Below are 16,264 nucleotides of genomic sequence, written 5' to 3'. Positions count from 1 at the left end.
AGATATTGTTTAGGATCTTTTCCAGACCTAACATTCAAGATTGTATTGGACTACACATTGTTTTTTTAAATTAATTATTTTTTTTTCTTTTATTAAATTTTTTAAATTAATTTTTATTGGAGTATAGTTGCTTTACAGTGTTGTGTTAGTTTCTGCTGTACAGCAAAGTGAATCAGCCATACGTATACATATATCCCCTCTTTTTTGGGTTTCCTTCCCACTTAGGTCACCACAGAGCATTGAGTAGAGTTCCCTGTGCTCTACAGTAGGTTCTCATTAGGTTCTCTGTTTTATACATAGTATCAATAGTATATGTGTGTCAATCCCAATCTCCCAGTTCATCCTACCCTCCGTCCCTTTCCCCGTTGGTATCCATACATTTTAAACTACTTATAAGGAAGGCCCAGTTTTAGGTGCTTTGGAAAATGATGAAAGGGGGCTGGTTTTACTCTAAACTTTTTTCTCTGCTCCAGTCCTTGTTTTCTTGCGTTATTGTTTATGGTCACATCCCTTGTTTGTATCCTGGTCTGTTTTAGGGTGCTTGTGGCATTCCTCCTTGCCTCAGTTTTGTTTGGTTCCTTGTCTCGTCACACAGAACAGTTCCTAAGGGGTTTGAGTTCTCCCTTGCTTGCAGGAAACAAGGAATCTGCCCTGCCTTTGAACTCAAGTCCCTGCTCCCAGTGACAGTGTGTCCATTGCCACCTGTCTGCCTATACCTCTGCCATTCACCTGCCTTAGGTCTCAGACGCCCCCTCTCTTCTCAGACAGGGTGCTAGTTGATGACCTGCTTTCCTCCAGGGAGCCCGAGCAATGCCTGGCCCCCTGTTCTCCCTGACTTAGCTCACACTGGCAGCTGTGTGGCATTTAAGAGATGCTGAAGGTAAACTTGGTACAATAGGGACAAAATACTTGGCTTTAAACCCACAGTACCCTGGGTCATTAAAATAATGGCATTACGGTTTTAACTTTCAGCTTGTTGCAAGGCTACATTTCAAGAGGAGTCCCAGTTGCCTGCCAGTTCCTGCTTTTATGCCTTGGGATTTCTAGCAGCCTTCTATCACACGCCGGCATTTCAGATTCACTCAGTGCAATTAAAGAAATTGCATGACTGCTAGTTTCTCTCCTTTTTTTCTCCCTCAGATAAATTGTAGAGCTCAACTTGATTAAACCATTTATTAAGTGAGATTTAATAGATTCCAGTAATGCTGTGTGTGTGTTCGTGTGTGTGGGCGCATGTGCATGCACTCATTATCCATTTCTTCCGTGTGTGCCAATAATGGCCATGTGCACATAGAGAACTGTTCATGGAACTCGCTTTTTTCTGCAATTTGCCAGCAATGTCAAATTAGGAGGTTTAATGGATTCCTACACAGAAATTCCTAGTGTGGTTGTATTAGCAGCAAGTTTCATTAAAAAGGGCTATTTTTCTCTACTGGGATTTCAGTAAAGAGACAGTGTTTATTTTTTCAGTGGAAAATTGATTGTAACTAAGAGGCTACTTGGCTTGAAAGTGGCGAATTATCATATCATATGATTAAATGAAAGCTTACCTTGTTATAAGGTAACTAGACATATCCCAGTAGAATTGAGACAATGTTTGATTAAGCCAGATTTTCCTACTTTATATTCAAGGAACAAATTAAAGAATAATTGAGATCCTTTTCAGATCTTTTATAAGCTGCATATATAAAGCTTCAGCTCCAGGTGGCAAAGCAATTAGCTGATGAATAAAATCAACCCCACTGTCATTCCTCAGATGTTTAAATTCTATAAACCAGATAAATTAATGTGTTCCTTAAGCCCAATAAACGGTCATGCTCCCCATGTTACGACTCAATTCCTTGGGGGAAAGGTTGGAAGCATGTTCATAGAACGGCTAGGATCTACTTAATCAGAAAGGTTGAAATTAAGTTGCCCATTTGCTTTTTGAAATAAATGTCCATCTGGTACAAAATCTATTTTCCAAGCAAAGTTGTTAGACACGATGGTTTGGTTTGTTTCAGTAAACTAAGGATAGGGCTGGACTCAGCGATGCACTCTCCTGATTGAAGACCTTTCCATTTCCATGTATTGGTCAGGGAAGTTATATATAAGCAACTGAAAGTGCTCTGATTTCATTTATTCCTTGCTCCTGAGTATTAATGCAGGGAATTAGAACCTATGCTGCCTTTTATGCTTCCAGATTAATCTCTCAGAGATGAGTCTCCTGCATAAGTACAACTTACCTGCCATCGAATGATGACATGGGGGCCTTTTCTGACATTGACATCTAGATAAGGTAGACTTAGGGTCCAGAGGACATTATTTTATTAGTTGATAATTAACTTTTGTTGGCCAGTTGTCCTGCTCTGCTACTGTCATTATAAGCATTGCTTTCAGGGCCTGCTCACTGGTCTTTTACGCTTTGCCATCTGGTTTGCTTTGCATGGTGTCCATAGCTGGATCACTGTGAATGTTACAACAGAGTGTGGTCCTGTGACCACGAGCATCAGAGTCACGTGGGAGCTTGTTGGAAATGCAGAATCTCAAGTCCCCATGACCTACTGAATCATAACCTGCACTTTGTCTGATTCATGCGACATGTAAGTTTGAGCAGCACTGTGTTAGAGCATCACCTCTTCAAATATAGTCAGGGCTGGAGTTATGCAGTGAAAGCATATGGTGAACGGGAATATCTAGTTTGTCGATTTTCTGGACCTTACAGGCTCTTTTCTTTTTTATACTTTATTCCCATTAGTCACTAGCATTTAAAAAAGAGGTTAACGAAGAAGAGCTAGAACTCATTTATTATAATATTGATTATTGGAGTCTAGCATTCTTCAGGAACTGTAACAAAAATTGGCAGTTATTTATAGAAATTGAATTTAGATCTTGCAGTCGTTATCAAGAGGACTCTGGATGAATTTTCTTGTTGAACTGCCAGCTAGGCTATCTATTAAGTGCAAAATATTGGTCCCAATATGGCATAGTAGAGAGACAACTGGATTGGATGTTCAGGCACCAACTTATCATCTGATTATGGGCAAGCAGTTTCACTTTGAGCTTGATTTCCTTATGTGTAAAATGAGGGATTTGGAAGCAGATGATTCTAGGGTCTCTTTAAGGTCTGAATGTTCATGATTTGATGTGACAATGTGGAAGTCTGAGTAAGATGTCCTGAATACATTAACTCAGAATTATTCCAGTGGCTGGAAACCAACCCCACACATAGATTCTCCTGATGCTGTTTGAGTAGTATTATCCCTAGCATTTGTTTTGCAGCCGTTTGGAAATTCTCTAATCATATGAGTTCCCAGGGATCAAGAGGCCAACATTTGGGTGTGATATAGGCGTGTGTGTGTGTGTGCGTACACATTTGCAGCCTATAGGGGCTATATGAATATTCATGTTGCACAGGGACTGGAGGGAATGAAGCAGCAGCATAAATATGTTTTAATGCGAGGAAGAATATGAAACTCATGAATAGCAGAATGAAGCAAGCTCAACATAATCTTTGCTGTAAAATGAAAATTTGATATTTTTCCCAGTCCCTGGTGTGTTGTATGCTGTTATTGTTTTTTTTTAAAATGATAATCTGTCTTCTTTCTCTCTTCCTTCTTCAACATGTTTTTTTTCTGGTTTTCATTTTTCATTTGGAGGTTTACTTTAGGTTGTGTGTGAATGCTAAAGAAGTTGGGGTGATTATTTTTTGTTGTAAACTGCTTCAAGGTTTGAAAAGCATTACTAGGAGAAAATTAGTTGCTTAAAGAAAAGCCTTCCGTGTTCTCTTGTATTCAGAGGGCAGTCCTGTCCAAAAGCTGCTTTGGGGGAGAGATGACCTGTAGGCTTCTTCTCATTGGGGAATTGATTCGCTCACTGATTGTTTTGAAGTTTTCTTTCTTCCTTTCTTTTTTCTTAACACAAGACTGGATTAATTGCCTACTGTGTGCTTGAAACTGGAGACAGAGAGGGGAATAATTCGCCATCACAGCCCTTAAGGGCTCATATCTTGCAGAGGAACACATGGTCTGTAATTTCCATATCCACTGATAGCTCTCACTCTGAATTTTATTGTAATGTGAGCACATAAGAAAAGTCATAATGGTTATTTGAGAGCGATTTCATTTTCTGGTTACACAGTGTTTACTCAAATTCATGTAGGGGTGTGTGTGTGTGTGTGTGTGTGTTGAAGGCTTTGAGTAACAGCTTAAGTGATATTAATAAAGTAGATTTCTTGTCTCCAGAGGAAGGCAGATTCTCAGTGCAAAGTATGATGTATTCGGGTAAGTGGGTTTATGTCTTAAATTGAATATATTAAAATATATCCAGGGATCTTTAAGGGCACTGCCTTACTGGGAATCTTCTGGCTCTTAAAATTGATCTTTGTAGTTTCTTGTCTTGTAATTCTGAAGAGATAAATATTCTTTCTTCAAGTTTCACAGGCACAAGACTGTGCTTTTTGAATGCGAAAGTGTGCCAATCCTAGGGGAATGGTTCTTCTGCTTCGACAAGCAAAGACATCACCTGGGGAGCTAATTCACAATGCAGATTCCCACACTGGCTTCTTCACACCTCAAATTCCGATATGGTAGGCACGAGATGGGGCCTAGTACCCTGCATTTAAACCAGCTCCCCTAAACAGGTGATTCTGTTTAGGTGGTTTGAAGCCATGCTGGAGAACACAGGCATACCATTTCTCCCTTGGGATCATATCTAGGTATAAGCCCATATACTGTATGCTTTGAAAGTGTTTTGAAATCCATGATTGAAAGACTGATATGCAAAGGCATTAGTTTCATGATCTGACAAACGAATAAAGACTCATGAGGCCATATTACACGATGCTCAAGAACTTAGGCTCTGTAGTCAGACTGCCTAAGTTTTAATTTCCATTCCTGTGGCTGCTGGAAACAAGTCACTTAACTTCTCTAAGCCTCAGTTTCCTCAATTATAAGACAGGGGTAATAATAATTATTACTAATAATACCAATCTAATCAGATTGTTGTGAGGATTAAATGAAATAATGTATATGAAATGCTTAGCACAGCGCCTGGCACAGAGTAAGTGTTCAATAAATTTTGGCTGCTATTTTTTTGTAACAGCATAACAAAAATTACGGTAAATAGGATTGCGTCCTTTTCCTTTCTTTTTAGGAAACTGTGAGCACTTTGCAGAGTACCAAGTTAATCAGCACAGAATCCCCAGGAAATGGTTGAGGATTCTTTAGTCACTTTACAGTGGCCCCTTTGAACTGCTTATGTCATTTTCATGTTAAATCTGGTTAGTAGTGGCTTTGCCTCATTGCTTGGGTCTCTAGGCCTCTTGCAAGCCCTGCCACACAGACTGATTTCACACAGAGATAAGTACAGGGTGTATCTTCCTCTTTCAGGGAGTGCACACATTTTCTTTTGATGTGATTGTCATTTACTTCATAAACTGGAACAGGTAATCTCTGTCGAACAGGATAAATGCAATTGACAGTCATGGTTTGGAGAGAATGGCTGGTGTGCTCTCAGGTCCCTAACTGCAGGGATGGGAGGATTTGTGGGATGAATGGCTGCACCTTCCTCAGAGACACTGGGATCTTCGACTTTGAGTCTCTGGATTCTCAAGTATTTCTCCAGGAAGTGGGGATACTCAAATACTCATTGAAATTGAAAGCTTGAGGACTTCCCTGGTGGCGCAGTGGTTAAGAATCCGCCTGCCAATGCAGGGGACACAGGTTCGAGTCCTGGTCTGGGAAGATCCCACATGCCGCAGAGCAACTAGGCCTGTGCACCACAACTACTCAGCCTGTGCTCAAGAGCCCGCAAGCCACAACTCCTGAAGCTCGGGCGCCTAGAGCCCGTGCTCTGCAACAAGAGAAGCCACCGCAATGAGAAGACCACACACCTACAACGAAGAGTAGCCCCCGCTCACTGCAACTAGAGAAAGCCCGCGTGCAGCAACAAAGACCCAACTCAGCCATAAGTAAATAAACAAACAAACAAATATATAAATAAATAGAATAAGACTGTCAGAGCTGCAAGGGATTTTATTAAAAAAAAAAAATTGAAAGCTTGAGATTGGCCCGATTTAAGATGACCTGTTTCCCAGTGCTTTGCAAAATGCCAGTCTAGATTGGGTTTTTGGTTTCCTTGCTGATTGAAATAAAATTTTATCAGAATCATAAGAAATGATGCACAGATACTGTTATTTCTATCTCTCCTCCACCGATCCTCAAACCACTACACACTGGAAACACCTGAACTCTGTTCAACTCCCAGAGTTACGGTTTAATTGGTCAGGGTTTTTTTTTTTTTTTTTTTTTGCGGTACGCGGTTCTCTCACTGTTGTGGCCTCTCCCGTTGCGGAGCACAGGCTCCGGACGCGCAGGCTCAGCGGCCATGGCTCACGGGCCCAGCCGCTCTGCGGCATGTGGGATCTTCCCGGACCGGGGCACGAACCCGTGTCCCCTGCATCGGCAGGCGGACTCTCAACCACTGCGCCACCAGGGAAGCCCCCTGGTCAGGGGGTTTGACCTTGAGACTGGGAATTTAGAAAGCTCCTCAGGTGATTCTAATGTCTAGCCAAGCTTGAGAACCTCTGCTTTACAGGATAATTCTCCATGTACTCATCTTTGGCTTTTTATATTTATAAAATATAAATATAAAATATTTTTATTTATATTTATATATTCCCTGAGATGTCAAATTCATCTTCCCAGCTTTTCCCACATACTTTATGAATTTTTGAAAATAAAGAGACCTTCAGAATTACCCTAGACCAGTGGTTCTAAACCAGGGTTGATTTTCTCCCTCGTGGGATATCTGGCAATCTCTGGAGACATTTTTGACTCACAACTGGGGCACGAGTGAGCCTGTGCTATTGGCATCTGGTGGATAGAGGCCAGGGACGCTGCTAAACATCCTACAACGCACAGGATGCTGCCTCCCCTACCCTCCCACAGAGAAGTATCCTGCCCAAGATGTTAATAGTGTCAACATTGAGAAACTCTGCCTTAAACTTGATCTCTCTCATTTTACAAATGGGAAGATAGATGATATCTTGATTTGCCCAAGGATTCATGCATAATTATTGGCAGAATAAAATTCCTAACAATTGTAGCATTACAGTGGAACCCTGCCCTTATGCTCTCCCCTCCCTTTTAACCTACCGCCCTAGGGAAATTTGTTATTCATCTTGTTTCCTTTTCCCTCTCAAATATCACCAGGCTCTCAACGGTGGTGACATGTTTCCTGTATTATAGTATTTCAAATTTCTTAAATTAAAAAAAAAAAGGGCGTAGGATAAATTGCATAGGCTCAATAAGCACCTTTTTTCTTTCTTTTTTTTTTTCCTCTTGGAGGGAATAATAACAACTTGGTGCTGGGCCTGGGTTGCTTTGTTCTGAAAGCAGCTCTGATTGGGAGTTACATAAATCTATGATTAATTAAAAAAATGGCCAAACGAGGTAATTGTCACTTCATAAGCCTGGTTTGGTGAGCAAAATGTTTCTAACTTAGGCACCCACAAAATGAAATTATACAACGTCTTCTTGGTGACGAGAAGGCCGGCAGAGCCTCTGCAGTCCTCCTTCAGAGCAGGGATCGTGTTCACGTGCCTGCACACGTGCCTCGGCGTGTGGCTGTGCATGTGGCTGTGCATGTGACTGTGTGTGACCATGCACGTGCCTGCGGGCGTGCTGGTGCACGTGCACGCGCACGTGAGTGCGTGCCCGTGCGCGTGAGTGCGTGCCGTGCGTCTGCGTGCCCGTGCGTCTCTGTGTTGCGGGATGCCGGAGCGCAGTCTCTTAGCTCCAGAACTGCTTGGAGAGAGTTTGGGAAGCTGATGGCGACTTTGAATTCGGAACCTGTGAGTACACCTTCCTTTACTTGCATATTCCCTCAGTACCACCCCCCTCCCCCCATCTCCACCTCAGCTAAAGTAATTAACTGTGGTTATTTCTGGAAGGTAGGATTTGGGATTATGCGTGTGTAAAATATATTTCTTTTTTACTTTATTCTTTCTACTTTTTCTGTGAATGCGTTTCTGTAATAAAAATGCAAGCTTTTAATCAAATGTTATAACTGCAGAATCACTTGGGAGCTTCTGAACAAAACCCTCGGGCGCCATCCCCAGAGACTGCGATTCCGTTGGTTTGGGGTGGGGTCCAGGAAAGGGTGTCTGAGTTTCCCCAGGCGGTTCTTCTGTGCGGCTAGATTGGAGACCCCGGGTCTAGGAGAGAGGTTCTCAACTTTGTCTGCAGAGCTGCAGAAAACACCCATGCCTGCCTGGGTGCACCTGCAGAGGTTCTGATTGAGTTGGTCTGGAGCTGGGCCTGGGCTTTGGCAGTATTAAGCGTTCCCCAGGTGATTCAGGCATTGGAAGGGCTGCTTGGTATCCCTAAGGATTTTTTGGGGGGGATTATCTTATTTTTGCTCTCTTACCAAGCTTCCCCTGTCAACAGAGTTAATGAAATTGCTCTAAACTTTGATCACAGGACTAGAAACAAGGGTCCATCCCCTTTGGGGGGCAGTAACAGTCAAAGTTAGGGGAACACTAATTTTAAAGATAGATTGTATTTTTCATTGTTGAGAAAAGGATGAGCTTGAAGGAGATTTTACTTATTAAAACTCACTTACAAAAAAAAAAAAAAAACAAAACTCACTTACCTTCATAAACTACCCTAAGAAGATTCATAAAGAGTAAGGAGCTGCCTCTGGGGTGCAAAGAGGCCTATGCAGTAGGTACTAACAAATGTTTTTAGTCTCCAAATACTTCTGCCTCTCTTTCCTTTTGCTCCACCCCCACCCCCCGGCCTTTTTTTTTTAAGGAAGGAAGGGTCTCCTTCCAGTTGTATCTTAACAGACTCTTCTGTGATGATGCCCAGGTTGAATTTGGGACTTTGTTTTGTTAGAGCAGCCGTGCAGCTTTTTAGGCTTATTAAAGATACGGAGTGACTGCCCCTGGTGCCTCGACCCTAGGGCCTTCCTGGAGTCGTGAGATGCCGAGTTCTCCAGTGTGATGGGCCCTCGGAAGGGTCTAGGGCCCGGTTGACAGAGGGGACCTCATAACAGCGAGGCAGGCCCCGGCGGGTCTGAAAAGCGGTCCAGTCACAGCCGTTTCTGGCTTCCTGCTTCTCCACAGGAACCACTTGGGAGCAGTATGGCCTTGCCTATGAGGGAGGCTCAGGGAACCTTCCCGGAACTGACCAGCGCAGCCCGGAGCCTGGAGCCCGTGGCTGATGACAAGTGAAAGAGTTCACAGAATATAAATCTTTCAACTTGCAGATGCTCCTTTGGTGAGAAATGAGACAGTGGGTAAGAAGTGGGCAGAATCCTTGCCCCAGTAAATGAGAGTAAAGGATGGGAGACCCTGCCCTTTGTTCTGTGATTCGATAGTACAAAGTTTGTGGGAAAGAAGATTCTCTGCTATGGTGGGTCCTTAATGGGCTTCTGAATGGGAGGCACCGGTGCCTCTCTTTATCTCACTGACAAAAGAGACAAAACAGAGAGAAGCTATCACTGGCCTGATGTGATATCCCACCATGCGGCAGCTTCCAGGTTGAAAGCTCTTCTGACACAAGTCAAACAGAGGAACATATGACTCAGGGCCTTGCAATCTTGCTTTCATAAGAAACAGTATGAACTTTTCAAACTTCTGTGTTTGTTCTAGGTCTTTGAATTAGATTCTTTACCATGGATATGTCTCGCCGCCAAGGAGATCACATTTGAAGTATTATTTTACAAATTATGAAGTGTGTCTGTGTGTGTGATTAGCATTGTATTTCCATTTTCTGGCTTGCTCTATATTGTCATGCTTCCAGAATCTGTTTAGAAAGGGAGAGAACGAAGGGCATACAGGGAGTTGGGGGTGGAGGTCGAGGGAGCATATGGGCAGAGGTGCAGGAAAGAGAGAGAAGTGGGCTGACTAGAGGGTTCCCCAGATTGCCAAGGTCACAGGGCAACAGGAATTAAGTGTGAACCTCTGAACTTGGTTTGTTGGCTGGCTGTGAGCTCTCTCTCAGCTCATTCCTTTTCCAGGTATTACTCAATCCCATTTCAGTCATCAGTTCCTTGGTGAGAATAAACCCAACTCTGGAGGGAGGGCAGGAGGAGGAGTTGTCAGATGAGAGAACTAACAGATCCCACTGGCAGCTTTTTAGCCTCTCCCTAAAAGCATGAGGAGGTAAGGACCACCTGACTGCCAGCTCTACTGTTGTGCACCTGGGGTTGATTCCAGAGGTTATGAGGTGCACTCAGAGGAGAGGGCACCTGGAGATCTTGTGCTCACAGCCAGCCAGGACAAAGCACATGAGCCTGTCAGTCTTTCCTGCTGTTCCTCCCTCTGGAGGTCAGAACTAGCCAGTCTAGCTGAGCCAAGTGAGATATTTCCTTCTTGATGCTCTTGGGAGCTTCCCACACCCCAGGCTAGAAGACGCTCCAGTTGGCTTTGGGGGTGAACTGGTGTCTCTCGTTACTGGAATTCTGAGGGATTCTAGATTCTCTGGAGCCAAATGGAGGTTTCTGTGCATCCTCTATCTGAATTTAGCCCAAAAGTCAGCAAGCGATCACCACAGCTGTTTCTCCGGTTATATCCTCAGTGAACCATGGAAGCAAACAAACTTTGATTCCATGACTATGACTAATAAAGTCAAAAGTCAACTAGACACCAGACCTGTAAGAAAGTGTTTCATCACAGGGGCAAGATTCAGGGCTGCCATGTCAAAGTTTTAGGGGCTATACAAAAACAATGAAATAGGAGCTGGTTCTGGGAACATACAAATAGCCTGTTATATATTATGACATGGAAAGTTCTTCAGGTAAACAGATGTAAGCCATCAGGGCTGGCATAATTACTTTGTAAATTGCTTGATTAGCAGCACTTGTGGAGACCCCATACTTGAGCACAGGGGTCTTTGTTCTTGTTTGGCTGTGATAATGAAGGCCATAATTAACATGTAGGGCACTGTGATAAATGCATTAGATATATTTTCTCATTTAATCCTCACAACAACTTTATGAGGTAGGTATTATTACCTCTCTGTTGTGCAGATGAGAATGCTTGAAGAGGTTAAGTCATGTGTAGGCTCCCCTGGATGGTAGGTGGAGGAGCTTCTGTAGCTTGTGTTCTTTTATAGTCCCCCTCCCGCTTTAGAGGTTCTTTGGGGGATACTCCAGGGTGTTGACCCTCATAGATTTTCCTAATATGGGTTAGTAGGTGTGAGAGTAAAATCCTCCTTTTCATTTAGATTAATTGTGCCAACAAATTAATTGTGAGACCATAAGGCTGAGAGACTAGCTCTCCAACAGGGTGCTAAGTGAAATGAAAAACTGCTTATTTCTAATTGCTTTAAGTAGCAGTGTTGAATCTTCAGGTAGGGCTCCTAGTTGTAGGTTTGGACCAACTTCCTCTTGAAAGAAAGGAAGTTGAGAAATCTACAATTCCTAGGTAGAAGAACAAACAGAACATCCCCTGTCCTCTGACAAGTCAAAAAAAAAAAAAAAAAAAACTAACAAAACTGTAGTAGGATTCCCTCATTTTGTAGGGGGATGTTTTAAGGACTGTTTCTCTGTTTATTCTGCAAACCAAGGGGAGCTTCACCTGGTGTTTCGGTAACAAGATCCACAGTGGTGCTGTCTCTGAAAGACCAGACTCAGTGTCAGGGAAGCTTGGAGGCTGTATGTAGGGAACAGCACAGTGCACCGGAAGAGCTGGCTCTAGTTCTGGCACCAGTAGGTCCTGTGACTTGAACCAGCCCCGTCAGCTTTCCTCAGCTTGCCTAACTGGTTTGATTTGGGATGGCAGTAAGACTGCATGCTATGCTCACTTCGATGATCATAGATGTTCCTGGGGGGCATGTCAAATAACGGAGGTCAACCTATAACTCTTATTTTGTGTGGCTCATTTGTTCATTGTAAACACTTGGTTCATACTTCCTGCATGCCAGGTACTGTGTTTTATTTTAACTCAATTCTTACAGCAATCCAGTGAGGGAGATACTATTCTTACCTTGATTTTGCAGATGAGGAAATAGGAGCACATGGAAGTTGATTTGTTCAAGGTCACCCACAAGTATGGGGTATGTGGTAGAGTCAGGCTGGAACCCAGGTCGTTGGAACCTGAATTGTGTGTTTTTAACAACTGTGCTACGGTCCTTCTCCATCTGACCTCCTCCGAAGTATACTCAGTTTTGACATGTCTCTTTTTTGGGGGGTGGTGTTCTTGTCTTTCTGAATAAAGAGGTTGTATATTGGGAGCCTAAGGGAGGCTAGAACTAGAGCTTAGTTGTTGAAAGACCCTGTGGCCTTCAGATTTCAGAGTCCTGCCTGAGGAAGATCTGGAGAGGTTTGAGGACTTCTGATGTTTTCTTCTCATTATGCATTCTAGATGCACTACTTTTTCCCTTCTAAAGAATATGATATTAAATCCCAATGTTATTATTTTTGTTAATTGTAAAATTACTGTGCAGTAATTTGTAACATTCATTTGTATCATCAGTATCTATATGTGGCCTATTGCTGGGTTCTTGCCTTGACAACAGCAATTATTGACATGCCTTTCAATGTCCAGCAGAATGTAGGAACATAATAATCAGCACTCATCACAAATCTATTCACTTTATTTGTTTTTATTAATTTTTTTCTTATTACAACAACACGTGTTCAGTGAGGAGCAAATAGATAATACCAAAATGCCAAAAGAAGAAAGATAAAATCTTCCAGAATCGTACCATTCTGTGATAGCTATACCAAAGCAATATCTATAGAGTTTTGCTCATAAAAGGCTGTATTCAAGAATTTTATACCTAGCCAGGTTGTCTTTCATGTGTGAAAATAACAATTATATTCTCTGGTAGACAAAGCTTCAGAAATTTTCTGTGATATTGGTTCTCTTGGGAAAGGTTTTACTTATTTGTCTCTTTTGAAAAAAGTACGTGAAGATAAATTCCAGGTGACTAAGAGATGGTTGATGGTGCAGTGAGTGATCAAAAAACCAGAGTATGAAAAAGGCCAGGGGCAGACACTTAAACCAGTCAGTGTACATCTGTTTGTATACCTAGATAGTTATAAATAATAATTAGGGATTACATATAAAATCTGTAATTGGATTTTTGTTTACAAACTGAAAACAAATTTAAAAAATAATTCTTAGACGATACATGATACAGTAGTAATTATGTGGTGATCTGTACCTATAGCTCCAGATTGTATCATCAAAGTCTGAGAAGGAAATTCTGGGAATGGGTAGGGGAGAAGGAGTAGGAGGTAACGGGAGGAGGAGAAGTGGGAGGAATTCAAGGCATTTGACTTGGATAATGTGAGCCATTTGTATTTGTATACCCTGAAAAATAAAATATTATAAGTATTTTGAAAAATATTTAAATTAGTCAAGTGAGGATTATTATCATTTTAAGTAATATCAGTCCTTTAAAAATTTAGCTAAGTAACTTTGTGGCTTTTTAGGCAATTATACAATTTGTGCATTTCGTTTTTGAACCCAGTTCTCTCTGAGCTTGTTCGGCTGCTAAGCCCAGTTTACTGTGTGTTTCTCAAAGTAACCTTGATGAAGAGAAGCATACTGTCCTGTCTGCTTATGTCTGGGGTCTGACTGCCCAATTGGTCCTAGAGATTAAAAGACAATTTTTTTCTTTTTTTTTTTTAATGGACCGAATTATTTAATTAGGTTCTTTGTAAGAAGTTTAGAACACTACTTTGTGAGGATAAATTCCTTTTGTAAGAGCAAACACAGAGCGGAGGTAACCCTGGAGTTGAGGAACGGCTTTGATTCTTCTCAGAATTTGTGAGTGCACAGCTTTCTGATCAACCTTCCGCTGCTCTGTAATCTTGTATTTCTCTCTCTGTGTCGAAGATCTCACCTTCCTGGTGCCTGGGCTTATGCAGTTTCTTCTTGAAGTAAGCGTCAGTGAGATGTTCTGGGATTTTCACACCACTGATATCAATTTTGGTGGAAGCGGCAATGACAGATTTCTGGTGTGTTCTCCGCAGAGGAACTCGATTGAGGGACAGAGGCCCAGTCACAAGTAGCAAGCCACTGCTCAGCTGCTTCAGGAAAATGACCCTCTTGCCTCTGTGGCGCCCAGTGAGGATAAGCAGAATGGTCGCAGGAGTGATGCTAGCGCGCAGTTTTCTCACATGCTTACTGAAGGGTTTTTTTGCCGTGACTCAACAGCTTTCGAGGCACGTCTTCAGTAGGATAATACCTAGGCATTTTGTGAAGATTAACCACCCAGGTGCTACCATTCTTGTCACTACCAACTGGTTTTGTGACAGTAGCAAGAGCCTTCACCTTTTTCTTTTCAACCTTGGACTTAGCTACTGAATACTTCCTCTTGTACAAGGCCTTTCTGGAATACATAGCCGATCGGGAATATCTGCCCATTCCTCTGACCACGACAGGGTTTCGGCTGCAGTGGGGCTTCCCCTGCTAGGATGCTACATGTGTGTACATCTCCTTTCAAGGAAATAAACTAAACAGATTGGAATTTACCAAAAGATGTTCTCTAATTCCGATTGAATTTATACTTTAATAATTCTTGAATATTGTTTTCTCTCAACTTGAGGCGCACTGGCACTGAACACAGCTTCTTTTGGAAATGTTGGTGTTGCAATTTGCTAATATCCTGTGTGTGTGTGGGGTGTGTTTGTGTGGTGGGGGTGCAAGGAGGGTCAGGAAGGATTCACGAATCAGATGTTCAGATGAGGACAGATAGGAATCCCTCTATTAGTAGGCTAGTTGCAGGAAGGCTAATCAGCACTTCAGCACGGAAGTTAGCAGCCTTTCTCCTGGCCTGACCGCTGCTTCTCCTGGTGGTGGCAAGGTTTTCAAGCCTCGTTACTGGAAAGTTCATCCTGTTAGATTCCCACTTAGAGTAGGAGGATGTGATTGGAAATAGCTCAGACTCTGTGGCCATTCTGACATAGACAATGACATTCCAAGTGTTGATCAAGGAGTTTTATTTATAGTTTCATTAAAAGATGTGAAAAATAAAAACTGATTAAGAAGTAACCACATGTGCATACTACTGGATTAGATTTAGCAGATTTAATCTTGGCTGAATCATGAAGTCAGGTTGGCATGAGTTTTAGGGTCGAAACAGAAGAAACAAAACCAGTGATGGGCACAGGCTTGAAATATATACACTAGCCAGGTTACGCTACATTGATAAATAAACCCAGAAATGTCAGGGAGTTAAGGCAGAAAAGGCTTATTTCTTGCTTTCATAAAGTCCAGTGTTGGGTCGGCGAGGCTCTGGGCAGCATTCCATCTATCTGGTTAGGCTGCCATCTCAACAGGTGGCTTCCAGCATTGCCAAGGCAAAGAACTGGAGACCAGTTCTTTATTTGGTGTCCCAGAGGAGACAGAAACACATTTCACTGGCTCTGCCTAGTCACGTGGGCCCACCTAACTGTGAGGGAACTATGGAGTGCAGACCTGTGTGTCCAGGAAGGAGAGCAAGACTGGGTGTGGGTGAGCACCACACGCTTTTACTACACAGAGGAGGCTGTGCACATGGCCGGAGTGGAATCCAGGCAGTGGTTAGAGTCTGATGGCACGGATACTCAGCAAGGGAAGCAGAAGTCCTAGGAAATCAAGTATGGGCTACCACTTTGTTCTTTGCAGCAATGACAGCCTGCACGGCCCTGGGGTCACCTGCACACAGGGAGAGGGCACTGTCCCCTACCGCCAGCTTCTGGCTGTGGGTCAGCTTCAACTTGGATTGATATGTGTTGAACCTAATAAGATCTTAATAATTTTTTATTAAATGAATCACCCTCTCCCGATACCTTCCTTGGCTACTGGCCCTGCCTTAAAAGGACAGTCTACTATTCAGGTCTGTGTTCCTTCTCCAGTCTGGCCCATCTCCCCAATGTTCTGACATCCTCCCAGCCTTGCCGTGGTGATCCTGGTTCTGGGCTGTCACTCTGTCCGTGACACCCATAGCTGCCTGGCATGGGTGGTGAGGGTGTAGTGAGACCTTAACAGCATGTGTCTCTCCCAACCTGCTGTACTTCATAGAATGCGGATACAGGGCCCCTGTCAGCAGAGGGGGCCTCATCCTTCCTCCCTGGTGAACTCCTGCCACTTCTCCACATACTTTGCTGGTTCACAGTCGTTTCAGGAGATAGAATGCCTGGGTCCAAACCTTGTCTCCATCACTAGTAAACAGTGAGACCCTGAGCAAGTGTCAACCTCTTTGTGCTTCAGTTTCTCATCTGTTGGTATAATAATGCTACCTAGCTTTAGAGTAGTGCCGATTAAGTGAGTTAATACGTGAAA

At 42.9% G+C, this 16,264-nt stretch overlaps 1 pseudogene; it reads right to left on the bottom strand.

The window, feature by feature from the left end:
- Positions 1-13,614: 13,614 nt before the first annotated feature.
- LOC137205643 (large ribosomal subunit protein eL6 pseudogene) lies at positions 13,615-14,406 on the bottom strand (annotated as a pseudogene).
- Between the last annotated feature and the right edge of the window lie 1,858 nt (positions 14,407-16,264).

The sequence above is a fragment of the Pseudorca crassidens genome, chromosome 14 (genome assembly GCF_039906515.1).
Source record: "Pseudorca crassidens isolate mPseCra1 chromosome 14, mPseCra1.hap1, whole genome shotgun sequence".
Lineage (NCBI taxonomy): Eukaryota > Metazoa > Chordata > Mammalia > Artiodactyla > Delphinidae > Pseudorca > Pseudorca crassidens.
Note: the sequence above shows the minus strand (reverse complement) of the source record. Positions and strands in the feature narration are given on the sequence as shown.